Raw genomic sequence first — 18,691 nt, 5'->3', positions numbered from 1 at the left:
TAAAACTTTCAACACTAACACTTATTTATGATGGAATCATTGACAGGATGTTAACTGTCCTGGCTTAGTGATACAGTGAGGTAGAATTTCCAAATTGAGCAAATACTGAAATTATTTAGTATCTATTTTAATGTCCTTCCCTGAACATTGTGAACTATTTCTCCTATTTCAAGGATATTTGACCCATGTTTTGGAATAGAATTTTGGATTTGACATCAACACATAAACCATTAGATAAAAAGTATCTTAATGTTGCATATTTTTTAAACTATAAAACTATAAAACCAGTAATTTATTTAAAAAAGCAAGACAGAGTGAAGTAGCTGACAGTCACTTGGTGCTTGATCTTAAGTTTAACTGTCACTAATTAAATATTCCAGGAGAAAGTAATTTTTGCTTTTTACCTCTAAACTATAACTGGGAAGGGAACAGTAGACTCAAATCCAACAATTTCTTTAAAATTAAAACTTTAGCTCAACCTTGGGTGGCAATGAAAACAATTTACCCAACAGCCAGACAACTTTTCAAACATTTGAGTAACAACAGAAATTCCTGATACTTCTGTTTCCAAGATTTACTGGGCTATCTAGATCTAAGCAAAGCCTTACTTGTTTTTATTGTTATTTATTTACTTTTAATTGTTTTAAATTTGAGGCACTATCATTTTTAATACTCTTAAACTTTATAATGAAAAAATATTTAAAATAAGAATATGAGTCACTGGTACAAATAACAACTACCTATGTAAAGCTTTTATTTTAAACAGGGGACCTATGACTAGAAATCTCCTCTCCCCTGTTACCTCCCAGTTAATCAGACTTGGAGTCCATTGGGGTCTGAGATCATTTCTGGCTTTGTGGCAGCCTTAACCCCCTAGTCCTATATGGAAATAAAATAAACATGACATAAACGAAGGGACAGCTTGAAGGAAACCGAAAGTACGTCTTCTATGACGTCCCAGGTGGAGGATCCCAGATGAAGATGATTTAATGTGTACACAAATGTTTTGAGAACTTTTCCCCCTTGGCTTCACGAAAGAGACATTGATGTCAAAAGTATACAAAAGAGAGGAGAGAGGTACAGTAAACAGTTGCTTGTCAGGGAAGGGAACAGAAACGGTAGCAGCCTGAGGTTCCGAGAGAGAGCAAGGGAGGACTAGAGAGAAAGCGAAACTCACCACTTTAGCTCCTCAAGCTTGCAATCACCAAAAAAGGGCAAAAGCAGAAAAAAAAATGAATAAAACAAGATATGAACAATTGAATTCTTGGGGCATTTGTGACCTAATAGGTGTCATTTGCTTGGTACAGTAATAGGTTTTTCACTGCAAGTAACCTTTGGCTAATGTATGCTTTCAAAAACGTCAATCTCAGTTTCTTTTCTGTTACCAAACCGTCTCATCTATCAAATAATTTGCTCTGAAACAGATGAAAAAATAATGGGGAAGGGAAACAAAACATCTTTGATGTGTTTCTTTATCAGAAATGTGTGTCAAAGGTCAAAAAAGCTGTGCTCCAGAGTCTCTTAAACATGTCATTGTCATAATATAAAAACTGACTTACTAACTTAGATTATTTGGAGAGTTAAGTGCTTGTGTTATTGCAAATTAAACTAATTAGTATCATTTCCTGACAGCTGCAGGAGTGTTAGCAATTCCACGATTTTTCTTCAGCCGTTCATGTGGGATGCACAGAGAAGAGACAGATTTGTGATTTAATGGAATGGAATCGACTTATCATACTAAGGGCATGTCATTCCACTTCAACCAGAGAACAGCTTCCACTCCCTATCCTTTCTCACTTCAGCCTTTATTGTGATCCTATTAACTTAATACATTGGAAGAAGCACACAAGTGTGCAGTGTTGATGATTTGTCAAATAGCCATGAGATGTAAACATGTCAAAATTTGCCTATCATATTCTCCTTTTGGAACTGCTAGATTATGCACTCCTTCCTTGAACCAGAATTGTAGCTTCTCATAAAACATGCTGGAACTAATTTCCTACCAAGCTAGCTTAATTGTTATAAAGCAGCCTTATAAAGATGGCCTGATTGAGCTTCTGGCATCTGTAAGTGAACAGCTAAAGTGAAGGGTTGCATATTTTATCAGTTTTCTTCTGGAACCCATAAATTTCTAAGCATGAATGATTATCAAAGACTAATGATAAGTTCGTTCTGATATAAAGCACAGGAAAATGTACAATAATTTTACTCCACTAGACACAAAAATAAGGAAATATTCAAGCTCAATATTTCAATCATTATTCAGTGGCTGAAATATCATAATAGCAATAATCTGATGCCCAGAACAATGATTATCTCTGTACATTTAAGAATGAGGTGAAAATAACAGTAACATGAAGTGAAAAAGGGGGATAAGCAAGAAGGAAAGAAAAAACGTGAAATAGAGGAAAAATACCCAAGGCTTTCTAATAACTATGTGGTGAGAAGTTGGTATCTTAATGGACTCTTGGACTCCATTTATGATTTTTTCCTGACTTATACTAATTTTTTCAGCTTATATATAATCCAGAAGTAGAGGACCCAACTATATTTCTGGAACTATTTAAGTTAAACTAGCTAACTGGTGAAAGAACAGCCAAGAGCAAGGATGAAGAAAGAAGAATCTTTATTCTCCTGCCCTAAAGACAAAATAACAGAACCTTAAAAATGATTTGATGTTCCTGCAATAAGAATTCAGGGGCAATTTGTTGAATTTTCTTTACTCTTCAGGGTACCTTTTTGCTAGGATATTCCAGAGAGGAGTAAGAGGGTTTCAAAGACACTCACCGCTCTACTTTAGAAGCATCAATTTAAAACAGAACCTCTGGAATTGATGCTGGTATTTTTTAATGCCCATGGTGAATGTGGTAAACCAGTGGTTTCAAGAAAGAAGAAACCTGGGTCACAAAATCTAAAGAACCAAATGACAAGATGGTGAGTTGTATGGATATTTTAACATATTCAAACTTTTCTTGAAAGGCAGTGAGAGTGCTAAAACAAGTACAAATTCTTGAGCAAAACAATTCTATTTTCAGGGAGAGAATCCATAAGGGTACACAAATATGGATGCCAATATAATGTTAGTATTGTTTGCATTAGCAATTAATGCAAGACAACTTAAAATGCATTTAACTAAGTAAACTGCATAGAACTACACAAAGAAAAACTGTAACTATTCAAAAGAAATGAGATAGGTCAGTGGTGCTAACAATGGACCAGCTTTATAAAGTATGGAGCTTTTAGAAAAGCAAGATAGAGAGCAGCCTGGAAGATGTATTAAAACTTTTGTAAAAAAGACAAAAATGAAGACATCTATGTTTTCATTATCATAAAATATCTATGGAAATATACACACAAAATCTGCTAACCATAGTTGCTATAGTTATCTCTGAGGAAAGGATTTGAGTAACTGGGGTTCCAAAGGAGAGACACTTTTTACCATATGCTGCTTCATGCTGCTTGACTATTTTTCCAATGTGTAGAATACAGATATTGCCTGAAGCATTAGTTGACTTTTAAAAATGAAATCTCTTCAGTAAGGCATATTCAATTATTTTAAATCTTCTAGAATGCTATCTGCTATCACATATCAGTTACATTTCTATAACATATCCTAAGAAAAGTTGCTGTGTCTTATTTTTTGTATTGTGATGTTTATTCAGTTTTGTTTCATGCAAGGGACTGTTGCTTATTAAACCCCAATATCAGAAAACAATTACTTCAAGAGTGCTAGGATCTCTCACTGATGGATAGTCGCACCATTCCAACTGATACATAGAAGAGACTCTGTTCACTTTGTTGCCTGAAGGGATGATGTGGACCAAAATAGAAGATAAATAAAGCACAGAAACTCCAAAGATTGACTAATGTATGCTGCTAATTCATGACAAAATTTTTAATGGTCTACAACAAAATGAGATTAGTTAAAACGTGAAATAGATCTTTTGAAAGCTTTACTCATTCCATTTAAATGTATATTCTTAGAGATTGTGGTCTTCTATATATTGCAAATTATGAAGTATTTTTCTTATGAAATAATGAAATTATAAATAATAATTGCCAATATTTTTAAAGCCCCTGTTTAGTAAAATTAAAGGTTGGACAATAAAAAAAAAGCAACTCTATGCCTAATTCCCAAAGTTTCCTTTATTTGGTGACAATGTAGAAATAATTAGAGAGCAGAGGTTATGAATTTTCTAAATAGAATTATAACAAGGCAGAAAAGACTATTTCAAAATTCATTATTTTTGGTTAGCTTATTTCCTTTCAATTGTTCTACTTAGGATATTCTTTCTTTTTTTTAGGATTGTTTTCTTAAGGTCTATGAAAAACTTTTTATTTGATACCTCCTCAATATTATTTCCTTTTAAAAATAATTATCTGAACTGTTTCTTATTTTTTCCTTATTTTTTCACTTGAAAATAGTAACACTTTTTTTCTAAAATAACAATTTAAAGAAGATTTAAAATGGACCCTCAGACACTAAACTTAAACACTCATGAGAAAATTCTTTACATTTGATGAAAACCATTAGCAGGAAATCTAATCTCCCTTAATTCTCATTCTCTCTTAGACCCCCACTACCAGAAAAGATTGCTCATATTAGCCAACAGGAAAACAATATTAGAGTTATGACATCAATTTAATTTGTTGACAAACTGTTGGATATAGTTTTTCCCTTCAAGGATAAATTGGTTTTTTTTTGTCTTCATATTTATTGGCTCATTGTAACTTGCTATGGCTGCTTTGGAAGGCATATGTAATAACTCATTAGGAGTGAGTTCAATTTAGAAGTTATCATTGAATGTCTAAGGCCTGCTAACCACTGTGTTAGGCACCAAGAAACAGATCTGATATATGTCTGATCTCAGATTGTTCACAGTTTACCCAGGATTCATGTATATACAAAATTAACTATAATCCAGAAAAACTAAATCAATGTTTTGCTAAAACTAAGTAGTTTACTACAGAAAGAAAAAGGGTAAGGATATATGTAATTCCACTTGTATCAAGGGAGCTTTTGGAGAGGCATTTTTAAATTGAATCTCAAACAATTAATGGTAGAAAAGACAAGATTATGTTATGAAAGCAATTCTCACACAACTTAAATTTATGTGTTCATAGTTCGCCATTAGAATGTGAGGACCTAAAAGCAAGGGTTCTACTTTATTATACTTTGATTCACTCATGCACTTCACTAGAGCTGTTGCATAACAGGGAATTTAGTACATGAACAAAGGAAGTAACTAGGCCACAAAATAAAATGAAAAAGACAGCACTTAAAAATTGAGATTACAATGGATGGGAAGAGAATACAGCTAGTAAGGCACTTGCCTTATACATGGCTAACTGAGTTTTGATACCCAGCACCTCATATGGTTCCCCAAGCCAGGAGTAACCCCTAAAAACTACTAGGTGTGGTTCCAAATCCAAAAATATTTTAAAAATAAAGCAAAATTGAGGTTACAATTTCTTAGTCTTCAGCATGTAAGATTAAGAGTGACAATTATGAAGAAATTATTGATCAACACATATTGATCATCTTGTGCTTGGTAAAGAGATATTTAACTATTCTGAGACTTCACAGAGTTGGAGTATTTTGTCCAAGTAGTTTGTCTCATCTGAAGCTAATAACTTTTTGCACCTTAAATGGGGATGTGAAAGAGATGTTCAATAAATGTTTCTGACCAGACAGTTTCTCTGACTTAGGGTATTTGAAGCATATCCCATTTAAAAGAATAATTCTTTGTAGATCTTTCAAGTGGAGAAGAGAAAAAAAAACCTTTCTTTTTAATCCATCCTCCCAACTTTCTTCTTTTCCTTTACTTCATTCACTTAACTTGGCAAAGACTATTCTTGCAGACATGGTTCATTAATTTTTATTCTATGTTTTATTCTACCCAGTAGATAGTTCTCAAACTTTCTCAGTGTATATAGATATTTCAATTTGATTCTACCCACAAAATTGACCTTCATATTAAGATCATTTCATTTCTTGCCCAATTTTCATCTTGGGTTTCTCAAACAAATCCCTTACTTCATCGTTGCTGTTGTAAACTCTTATTTTAGTAACTAAAATTGAAATCCCACCACTTTCTCAATCTTTCATTCCTGAAATGGTGAAGACATATCACACAGGCAGCAACTAATCTACCTAAACCTATAATAGTAACTTTCAGTTTGAGAGAAGGAACTTTTTCAGTTGAGTACCTCAAACAAAGAGGTAATCAATTATGAGTAACATTGGGTGTGTTAATTATCCCCAATAGAGGACCACAATAAACTTATGGCTTCAGATGTGTTCAGATCAGTTAAAATTTTTGTGCCGAAGGAAATTCATCTCCTTGGTTCATAGTCACACAACAGACTATGTAATGCTATCTAATGTAATTTTGAACTGCCTATTTGCATTGTTACAAAAGTACTCTTTCAGCCAACATCTAGTTTTTATTTTACTTTCTTTCGTTATTTTTAAAATACACCCTCTGCTTGTCTACCCTCTTCCACACCTCTCCTTAGGTAAATATACTTCTTTTAGCAACACTCACTGGTTTATGTTTTTATTTTGGTCTCTTCATCAATTGCACATTCTTACATTGCACACATAGGTAAAATTATATGTTTGTCTTTTTTCCCCAGATTTTCTTTGTGTCTCATAGTTCCCTCAAGCTCTTTCCATTTGTTGCAAATGACAAAATATTACCTTTTTGATAGTCAAATACTATTCCACTATTTATGTGCACCACATTTTATTTCATCAATTATCTATTGACAAGCACCTCAGGTGTTTATATACTTCAGCTTTGGTAAATAGTGTTTCAATAAACACTGGGTGAATATGTTTTTGTACTAATATTTTCATATTCTTCAGATACTCAAAAGTGGGATTGCTGAATCATTTGGTAGCTCTGTCTTTAGCTTCTGAAGGAAATTTCATAGCGTTTTCCAAAATGTTTGAACCAATTCTCATTACTACTAATATTGTATAAAGTTTATTTTTTTCCCTATACCTCTCTAATATTTTTTCCCTTACTGTTTCTACTTTTTTAATTTGGTTTTGGGGCCACACTCAGCTGTGCTGAGGGCTGACTCTTGGAAGTGCATAGGAAACCATATTAGGCATTCAAACATGTGGTCAATCCCCTGTCATATATGAGGCAATTACCTTAGTATGCTCTCTGGCCTGATCATAAAAACTTCTAAAGCAAGTTGTTCTCACAACTTATCTTAATCTCCATTTCCCTGATGATAAGTGATGACATTTTTCCATATGCCTACTATTTATCTATATTCCTCTTTGGAAAAGTATGTATTTAAATATTTTGCACATTTTTTACTTGATTTTTGGTTGTTGTTGTTGCAATTAAGCTTCATATCCAACTTGTCCTCAGAACGATGCTCACAGACCCCTAGCATCTGGCTAGTGTACAATGTCAAAACGCAACCTCACTACCTGTGTCAAACTTCCTTCCACCGATATCCCAAGCTCCTTCCCTCAACCCAGTCTGCATCCATGACAGACATTTTAGTTGTTGTTTGACTATACCCAGCTGTGCTTAGGCCTTACTCCTGAATCTGCATGCAGGGATGTACCTGTCAGGCTCTGGAGACCAGATGGGGTGCGGGAACTGATCAATCAAACCTGGGTCAGTTACATGTAAAACAAGCTGGAGACTTTACCTGCTGTTAGGAATCTGATTTTTTTGGATGTAGCTAAAAATAAAATTGCTTTTAAATTTTCTTCTTCTTGATCATTTGCACAATAGTCTTTTTCCTCAAACTTTTATTAGTGAAACACCATGAGGTACAGTTGTAGACTTAGAAATTTTTGTGCTTGGGTTTCAGTTATACAATGATCAAATACCCATCCCTCCACCAGTGCCTATTCTCCACCACCAATGATACCAGTATCCCTCCCACACCCCATCCCCCCCATCCCACCCTACCTCTGTGGCAGGGCATTTCCTTTTGTTCTCTCTCTCCTTTTGAGTGCTGTGGTTTGCAAAAGAGACATTGAGTGGCAATCATGTTCTGTCTATAGTCTACTCTCATCACGCATCTCCCATCATGAGAGGAACCTCCCAACACCCTTTATTTGGTGTTCCCTTCTCTATCTGAGCTGCCTTCTCCTCTAGTGTGTGCAGCTGGCCTCAAAGCCATGGAGTGAACCTCCTGGTACTTATCTCAGCTATTCTTGGGTGTTAATAACCTATTTTGTTACTTTATGTTCTCCAGATGAGTCAGAGAGGGACAGACATAGAAAGATTGCACAATAGATTTTTGATTTTTTAGCAATCACTATGATATCTTCACTGTTTCTTGTAGTTCATTGTTGAAGTCTTTAGAATTTATGTATATACATATTATATCATCTGCAAATAAAAATTATTTATCTTCTTTCCCAGTCTTTATTCTTATTCCTTATTGCTATCTGTGTAACTGCTCTAATGCTTCAATATAAATTAAATAAAAGTGCTAAGAGTAGACAACCTTTGTCTTGCTCCTAATTTTAAAGGTAAAAACAATTCTTTTTTTTACCAGCATGCTGATATATGTTCCTTCTACATACATTTTATTGAGAATTTTATCATTAATATGTGCTGAACTGTGTTAAATGCTTTCTTGGCATCTATTGATATTAGCATATATATATATTTAAATTTTCCTATTATTGATATAGTCTATTGCATAGATTGATTTTATAGGTTGAATGAAACTTGAATACTTAGAATAAACATCTTTTGGTTATGGTGTATGATTCTTTTGCTGTGTTTTGAATTCAGTTTGTTAGTATTACATTGAGAAATTTTGCATTTATATTCATCAGAGATAAATTAAAAATTTTTTGTTGTGATGTTCTTGTATGGTTTTGGTATCAGAATAACACTGATATCAACATCATACAATGTGCAGGCACATTTATTCTTTAATATTTTCAGGAGCTTATGGACAATAGGCTTAAATTCCTTCTTAAAAGTTTTTAAAATTCTGGGCCCAGAGTAATAGTACAGTAGGTAGGGCATTTGCCTTTCATGCTACTAACCTAGGTTTGATCCCCAGAATCCCAGAGGGTCTCCTGACCCCCACCAAGCATACTTCTGAGTGCAGAACCAGGAATAAGCCCTGAGTAGCACCGGGTGTGACCCCAAAACAAAAACAAAAAAACAAAAAAAATTTTCAAAATTCAAAGACAAAGTTATCTCTCTTAAGACCTTTTATTTTTAATTTTTATAGTTTTGAGATTCTTTTTATTACTATTTCAATTTCCATTCTTGTACTCAGAAGATTCATGCTTTTTGTTCTTTCACTCTTGGTAGGTTTTATTCGTTTAAAATTCTAACCTTGTACATTATCTGTAAATAGTTGCCTCTTCAAAGACTATATTTCCATGGTATCTGTTATAACTTCTATTTCTGACTCTATCAGTGTTTTCTCTCTTTTGTTAAATGTAGAAGGTTTATCAATTAGTTAATTCTTTCTAAAACTAGTTCTGAATTTTGTTTAATTTTTTTTCTATTTTTAACTTATTCTTTGATTTTTATTATTTCTTTCCTTCTCCTATTGGTTTTATTTGCTATACCTTTCCCAGTGGTTTTATTTGTAAAGTAAAACCATTCATAGGTTTCCTTGTTTCTTTATGAAGTTTTAATTGCTATTAACTTCCATCTTAGTACTACTTCTACATCGTACTATAGTCTGATATGTTATGCTTTTATTTTCATTTATCTCCATATATTTTTTTCTGATTTAATTATTTCACTGACCTGTTGGCTATTGTTTAGTCTCACATGTTTGAGGTTTTTCCAATTTTCTTTTTGTGGTTCTTCCAGTATGCATTGTAATCAGAACAAACTAGTATTACTTCAAATGTCATAAGTTTTTTGGTACTTATCTTGTGTTCCTGCTGGGTCTGTCTTTGAGGACTGTTCTGTGTGCACTTGTAAAGCAATGTAAATGCCACTGTTTTGTAACATGTTACTTATCTATCAAACCGATTTGTTCTAGTTCAGCATATAGAATTGTGATTTTCTAATTTACCTTGGCTTTGTTAATATGTTCATGTTTGTAAATGAGATGTTAAAATTGCCTATATATTATCAAATAAATATTTCAAATAATAGTTGCTTGATTAATTTTAGAGTGCTTTTATTTTGTGCCTGTATGCCAATAGTGTAAAATTTTGAATTAAGGCCTGAATTATTTTTGTGACTATGAATAACCATCTCCTGGGCTCATATTCCATATTAAGATTTTGGAATGTCATTTAATGTGCTATACAATTGCAGTATCAAAGAGATGCTAATATCTATCTATGCACAGCAGAACAGAGAAATAATTACTTTTTTAAAAGTCAGATGTCACTTTAATAGCCACTGTTGAATTTGAGAAACACTGAGTAATAATTCAAGTTCACTTTATTCCTACGAGGAACATCACTATTTTATGGTGCAGTCTTCTGTAGATTTCAAAGCAACCGTGTGACTCTGAAGGAGCACTAATGGGCTATTGGATAATAAGCATGTATGTTTTATTAACTGCCTAAAGAAGCATTAGCGTTGGACATTTCACTGCAGGCAACATACAGCCTTTCTTTTAGAACTACAGACATGGAGCCAATTATTAATTCTTTCACAGAGTAATTTACCCAGGAAGGAACATGTTAAAAACTTATTCTTATACCAACAATTCAGTTTTTCCTGAAGATGTTTCCCATTTAGACTAATGGAAATTTGGCCTGAATTACAGGAAAGCCCAGGACAGCAGCAGTATATAATCATAAAGTTTGTCATCTATTAATTTTACAATTGTTATTCATTTAAAGAAGAAACTAGGTAAAATATTATGCTTGCAGAAACATATTTTTACATTCTACACACTGACTCAATAGGCTGGCTAATAATACTATCTCTGTTTTGCAATTTGGAAGCAAACAGAAAAGAATGAGATCCTAGAAAAGTCCAAGTATTCCTGGTTTAGTAATTGTCTATCGATATTTCTTCTAAATTAAATAAAAACCATTGTAAGACCTACTATGTGCCAAACACTTGACAGAAATTTTCAGTTTGCATTGAAATATTCAATCTTTAAAAATTAAGAATATGTATTTATTTTTCATTTTTCAAGAGTGATACAGATTTCAATGTAAAACAAAGAAGAAAATAGGTAAAATCCTCTATATTCTTTATTTCAGAGATATTTGTAGCAAACCACTTGGTATCTATCTCCTTGTAGCCTCTTTCTCTGTCTCTGTCTCTCTGTTTCTCTGTCTTTCTGTCTCTGTCTCTGTCTCTGTCTCTGTCTCTCTCTGTCTCTCTCTCTCTCTACTCTCTCTCTCAGTTCCCTTGCTTCTACTGAAATGAAAGCAAAATACACATACTGTTCCATTATCTGATTACTTTTTTCACTTAAAATTTTTATAGATATGTCTTCAAGAGAGTACCTATAGATTTTTGTTTTGTTGCTCAGTGTTGCATGGACATTATTGTTATAATCATTCAGGTAAATGTAAAGGAGAAATAATGAGTGTTAATATAAAAGGGACATTGTTCTGTATATTCCCTCTTTCTGTACATAGTTTGTTTTCTAAAATGATTTTCTGCATAGGTAACCAGTTACTTATAAATCAGTACAGTTTTATTGCTTGCTTTTTTAAAAAAATTTTTATTAGTGAATCACCATGAGATACAGCTACAGACTTACAAACTTCCGTGCTTGTGTTTCAGTCATACAATGCTCAACTACCTATCCTTCCACCAGTGCCCATTCTCTACCACAGATAATCCCAGTATCCCTTCCACCCCCCAACCCCCAACCCACCCTGCCTTTGTGGCAGGGCATTCCTTTTTGTTCTCTCTCTCTTTGGGGGTGTTGTGGTTTGCAATAGAGGTATTGAGTGGCCATCGTGTTCGATCTATAGTCTACTTTCAGCATGCATCTTCCATCCCAAGTGGGTCCTCCAATCACACTATACTTGGTGTCCCCTTCTCTATCTGAGCTGTCTTTTACTCCAGCATGTGAGGTCTGTAGTCCTAAAAAAAGGCAAGCTATGGAGCAAGCCTCCTGGTACTTATCTCTACTGTTCTTGAGTGCTAGTCTCCCATTCTGTTACTTTATATTCCACAGATGAGTTATTGCTTGCTTGTTTTTTGTTTTGACTTAGTGACTGCATCCACAGCTGTTTGAGGGACCACACTGGGCAGGGAATCGAATTCAGGCCTTCAGTAAATAAAGAATTTTCTGTGCCTTTTCAGGAATCTCTCCAACCCTGAATTCTCAATTCTTTGTCCCAATTCTTTGTTATTATCTTGTGCCAGTGTATTTAATTGTATGCTTGCCTAATAAATTCCTTAAGTTGAATTTCTAGAAATACAAATTTTAATTTATGCTACCAGATTGCCTTCAAGAAAGTGTACATTTTGTATCTTATTATTAGCAGTTCATGTTCCTCTAATAATCAATGAATTTGAGCATGTTTTCATGCATTTATAGGTCATTTTTTATTTTGTAGTTTGTTCATGATTTGTCCATTTTTTTCTGTCATAGTGTCCATCTGTTTTTTTAGTATTTAACTCTGTGGGAGACTTTAATACAGTTACAAAAATATCTATTGAATATGTTGCATTTATTTTCTTGCTTGTGGCTTGCCCGTCAGCTTTGTTTATGGAACATTCACCATAAAACAGTTTAGAAATTTATGTAATCAAATAATTGGCATCAGGCACACCATTCAAGTACTATTTTTAAAATGGATCTTTCCCTCATTTTATATTTAAAATATTTTAATGAAATGAAATCATTTTCTGGACTGTATTTTTATGTATTTTTGGAGTAAGGACAAAACATTGACTTTACAATATTCTACCATTTGTCTCCAAATGACTTACTGGTCTGAAAATAAATTCCCATATAGTATTGGTTTTTTGTTTTTCGTTTTTTTTTGTTTTTTTTCCAAAATATTCTGTTTCATTAAGCAGTCTCCTAATTCCTGTTATTTCTTATTCACCATTCTCATTGTTGGAGATTTAGATAATATTTTGCCATGTAGAAGGTAAATCAATGACCTATTTAGTAAGGTAAATAAGTTTGCCCTGTTATTTTATTTTTAAAAATATTCTTGGGGCTGGAGCAATAGCACAGCGGGTAGGGCGTTTGCCTTGCACACAGTCGACCTGGGTTCGATTCTCAGCATCCCATATGGTCCCCCGAGCACCACCAGGAGTAATTCCTGAGTACATGAACCAGGAGTAACTCCTGTGCATTGCAGGGTGTGACCCAAAAAAAGAAAAAAATATATTCTTGAATTTTTCCATGCATTTTCCTTGTATATGAATTTTGGGGTCAATTTAATAAGAAATACAAAATATACTTTGGTATAATTTTTACTCTTAAAATATTGAAGGGATTTATAAATTCAGGCGTTATTTTGACTTATTATTTTATGAAATTTGACTATTATGTTTCAGTAAAAGTTGAAGAATCCTATAATGTTGCTTTGTGGGGAAGGGAGCTTACAAATGCCACTCAGGAGATGAGAGGGTCCCTTTCTAGCCACTCTCCATAGTGCTCCAGGGACTAAGGGGACCACATGTTGTTTGCAATTGAACCTGGGTCGGCTGCACACAAGCATAAGCCTTAACCATTGTACGATTCCTCTAGCCCCTCAAAACTGGGGGTTTGCCATACTCAGAAATGCTCAGGACTTACTTCTGTCTCAAGGATGACTCTTGATAAGCTTGGGAGTGGCCTGGGGGGATCTATATGGGGTGCCTGGGAATGAACTGGTTTGGCAGCATGCAAGGAAAGCCACCTACCTGCTCTACTATTGCTTAGGCCCTTGGTCCCAATTTTTGTGGCAAAACTTAATTTTCTTTACTTGTGAGTTTCCTATCTTATATGGATGTTCATTATATTTGTGACATCAGATTGCATAAGTTTGATTTTATAGATTTTAGTGTTGCATTCACTGTCACTGTCCTCCCGTTGTTCAGTTGTTCATCGATTTGCTCAAGCGGGCCCAGTAACGTCTCCATTGGAGACTTTGTAGTTACTGTGTTTGGCATATCGAAAACATCACGGGTAACTTGCCAGGCTTTGCCATGCGGGCGAGATACTCTCGGTAGCTTGCCGGGCTCTCCGAGAGGGGCAGAGGAATCGAACTCAGGTCGGCCATGTTGGCTGCGTGCAAGGCAAACGCCTTACCTGCTGTGCTATCGCTCCAGCCCACTGTTGCATTATAATGTTGAAATTATAATGAAATAATTCATAAAGTTTCTGTCATCCTCTTACTTATCATCTAACCACATTGGTTCCCAAGCTTTTGGGTATTGTGTGACTCATAGAACACCCACTAAATGAGTATAATGAGTAGCTGCAAGAAGAATGCAGATTGGATTTTACTTTATGTGTCTTTATATCACAAGCAGCAGGGAGAAAGTGAAGCTCAAAATGTTTGCTTCAATACAACAGCAGTGTGGTGAGCTTTTGGTGATCTAAAGGCCTCCAAACAAGCTTCAGGATTTAGTTTATCAACTGTCAATAGGCAAATGCATGTTTTTCTTTTCCCATGAGCTGATTAAAGTTGTGGTCTCTTGTAATTCGTAGCATTCCATTGTATTTATTTCTGCTGGAATTTTCAGGCTGAATTACTGTAACTAATATACCACTAAGTCTGTGCTGCAAAATCCCTGACCTTTTGAATCTTCCCTTTTAGCAGAAAATTGGCATAAAAAATTTCAACACAATAAACGCTTTAATTTTTTTCTTAATCTTGATCCAGAATCCATATGGTTCAATTTAATTTTGTCAGAGTTTCTTTGCCACCAGTATCAGTTTTGATTAAGAGGTTTTGAAGATGGTGGTGATAGGAGGAAAAAAGATAATTCTATTTGCAGCAGATTATTAGGAGGGAAACAAAAAAATATGAAATGTGAAATTCTTTGGTCTTTTCTGAAATTCTATGGGCCTCCAGCTCAATTTGAGCATATGGATTTGTTGGCCTCTTAAACCATGTGATTTGAGAATTTTTAAAGTCTTTCACATGTGATTGAAGGATCTTTATGACCATCTATTAATTATGATATAAGGAAGCATTTGCATCATTGACCATACAAGGTAGAATTAGAAAAGATAGCTAATAAAATGGAAGTAGCAGGAGACGATGATACCTGAACTTTGGAGGAACTCTGTGAGTATAAAATATTATTTCAGTTAGGGGATTAGTAACTTTCTATAAAGGACCAGATAATTTTAGGTTTTGTAGATAACTTATAGTTTCTTCTTGTCCTCTCTCTTCCCACCCATCCCTTCCTCTTCCTCTTCTTTTTGTTCCATGTTGTTTCCCAACGATTAAAAGTTGTAAAAAAAAGTATTCTTGTCTCACAAACCACTCAAAAACAAGGTTGGATTTCCTCACTGAACTTAGTTTGGCAACTTTTTATGAGGTCACTAAAAGATAACATCACAAGTAAACCATCAGTTTATGAGATGCTACCACTTAGAATTACAACAGTACCTTACTTACATTTTTATTCTGTCTTATAGTTTAGCCAGTATATCTTTGAATAGTGGTTCATTTGATCATCAAAAAGCATGTGTGGCATAAATAATTTTTCTTGTATTAGGGAAGAAAAAAAGTTTAGAGGAGCAGCAACTTGCCCAAAAACTACACAGATGATAAGGGAGAAAGCTAGGAATTAATGCATCTTGTGAGTCAAGTCTGTTGCTCTATTAAACTCAGATTGAGTAAAAAAAAGTCATTGGAAGAAATGAAATCAGATTGAGAAAGCTGCCAACTCTTGATTAACATTCTGTCCTCTGAGACTCTCAGCTCTCACACAAATAAAAATCCAAGAACATATATTCCCCACTTCTTCACAGTGAAGTGGCCCGAAGGGCTTAGATAAATTACCACATCAACTTGCAGCCAACCCAGGATTTTAGAAAATCTCTAGTTAGTTCCTAATACCCACCTTCACTGATTCAAATGAGGTCATTTGTGCTTTATTAATACCTTAGAGATTATGCTAAAAGTGATAGTTTAGCTCCCAGGAACATGCACCAAGAGACTGTAGCTGGATTGAGTATGTAGGAAGAACAACTGTTCATTTCAACAGTCAGCCAACAGGAGTCCAAGCAGTGAAATACAACAGAATTGTTTGGAAAGACACGTTAACTCAACTTGTGTGGCCCAGAGGCTAATCAGAGTCTAGATCATAAGGACTAAGCAAAGGTACATATGGGACTCATTCCTGAATTTTTATGGCTTAGAGACATGAACTGTGTATCCCATTACACAGCAGAATAACACTAGTAGGGGAGAGATAAGGTCCAAGAAATACAGCAACTTTAAGGATTATATTGTGATATCTTTTTCACCCAACATCAGAGGCCAGAATTGTTCAGTAATATTTATTTCTTGAGTTGAATTTTTATTTGCTGTTTCCTATATTTAAAAGTGTATATCTTTAGGAAGCCTGTCACTGTGTTTCACTTAGTAAATGAGTGCTACCACAATGCTGTGACCACTTGTGGGTTCTGCAACTTGAAAATGTGGAAACGTTGGAGTAGGTTCAGAAAAGACTATGAAAAATAAAGTACTGGAAAAATAAAGCCTGAGAGGCAAGATTAAAGGGATCTATTTTTGCTAAGGTTTAAAAATACTTAAGAGTGACTGATGCTGAGATTAGTGATTACATTGAAGATTTTCATATAGAAGATACAGAGCAATCATTTTCTCTTTCTATTTAGAACAAGAATGTAAGAAGAGAATTTATAACTTTGACTTCCAATCTCTGAGCTTCAGACATGGTGGAAAAAACAAGATACAGAGCAGTTATTATGAAATTACTTTAAAGGAAACTTAAATTTATTTTTTTAATCAAAGACCATGTTGATGAAAGCATATAAATGGGGTTTTACTGATGTGAAATATTTGCCATTAGGAGAGGACCTTGGTCTTTGAAAGGTTGGAAACAACCGATTTTAAATGCATCATTGAGTTGCTAGTGTAGTAAAAAAATTAATTTCCTAACTGTATTAGTGACTGAAAATCTTTGAAATATACTTTGCTAGCCCAGTTGAAATCGTTCAGATCATTATTGTTTAAAGATGACTCAGAAATATGTTCTACTTTTAATCATTCATTATCAATCTTGTATCAAGACATCAAGCATTTTACTAAGTTGTGAAGAAGTATAAGGCCAAAGTGAAGATAATCTCTGGAATCATGACACTGACAATTTCTCAATAACTTATAGTACTATTAATTAATTTAGTTAACATTATTATATTGTGTTAACAGTAATAACATTAATAAAATAGCTATGCATTATATTGATTCATAGCTAGCATATGATATCACTTACATTTCCTTAATTTGATTATCTTCAACTTCAAATATATAAAGGATAACAGATTCTAAACTCTAATTCAAAAAGATAGATATGCATCAATGTTCATCACAGCAATATTAACAATAGCCAAGATGTAGAACACTGGAAATAACAAAAGGACATTGGTGGAGAGTATGAGACACTTTGGTGGGTAGATGAAGTAATTATATAAATATCATAACCATTAACACTAGTGTAATTATATTACATAATCTACAATGAAATTGTCACTGTAACTGTTCTCCCATTGTTCATTGATTTGTTCAAGCTGGCCCAGTAACATTGTGAGGCTTGTTACTGTGTTTGGCATATCAAATATGTCGTGGGTAGCTTGCCAGACTTTGCTTTGCGGGTGAGAAACTCCCGGTAGTTTGCCTGGCTCTCCGGGAGGGGTGGAGAAATCAAACACGGGTCGACAGGGTCAGCCACGTGCAAGGGAAATACCCTACCTGCTGTGCTATCACTCCAGCCCAACAAGTCTCACAATAATAAAATTAATTTAAAAAAATATAGACTGAGAGTGCAGGTCTTTCCTTGCTGCTGTAGGCCTGAGTAGGTGCTGTAGGTGCAAAAAGGGCAAGTTTGTGAAATCCAAGAAAGTGGTGCTACTCATGGCCAAACATTACTTAGAACACAAAGTGGTCATTGTAAAGGACTTTCATGACAACACCTCAGACCACCACTACAGCCTTGCCTTGGTAGTGGGATTGACAGCTATCCCTACAAAGTAATAGCCATCAGGGGCAAGAAGAAAATTTCCAAATGGTCAAAGATCAAGTCTTTTGTGAAAATTTATAACTACAATCACTTCATGCCTACCAGGTTCTCTGTGGAATCTCCTTGGACAAAACTATGCTCAAGGATGTCTGCAGAAACCCTGCTCTGAAATGCACGTCCCAGTGAGAGGATACAGTCAAGTTCGAGGAGAGATACAAGACCATCAAGAACAAATGGTGCTTCGAGAAGCTGTGTCTTTAAATGTTTTGTTCAATCATTAAGAGTAATGATTGAAATACAATACAAACAAAATAATTTTTTTAATTAAAAAGGATCTGGAAACAACTGAAGTGCCCAATGACAGATGAGTGGATAAAGAAGTTGTAGAATAGAATGCAATACTCATCTGAAAGAAAAGATGAATTGTTCTTTTGCTACCATATGGATGGAACTGAATTGTATCATGCTAAGCAAAGTCAGAATAAAAAAGAAAATTACTGGATAATCTTACTTGTGGTATATATCAAAACAAAAGAATGGAACAGACGATGTCCAGTGAAAATAAACCCTTAGGCTCTTATTAC

The 18,691-nt window shown here is 34.4% G+C and overlaps 1 pseudogene; it reads left to right on the top strand.

The window, feature by feature from the left end:
* LOC130021152 (60S ribosomal protein L27-like) overlaps positions 1 to 18,368 on the top strand; it is a 48,574-nt pseudogene extending 30,206 nt beyond the window's left edge.
* The last annotated feature ends 323 nt before the right edge of the window (positions 18,369 to 18,691 follow it).

Source organism: Sorex fumeus, unplaced genomic scaffold (assembly GCF_029834395.1).
Source record: "Sorex fumeus unplaced genomic scaffold, SorFum_2.1 ptg000014l, whole genome shotgun sequence".
NCBI classification, from domain to species: domain Eukaryota; kingdom Metazoa; phylum Chordata; class Mammalia; order Eulipotyphla; family Soricidae; genus Sorex; species Sorex fumeus.
Note: the sequence above shows the minus strand (reverse complement) of the source record. Positions and strands in the feature narration are given on the sequence as shown.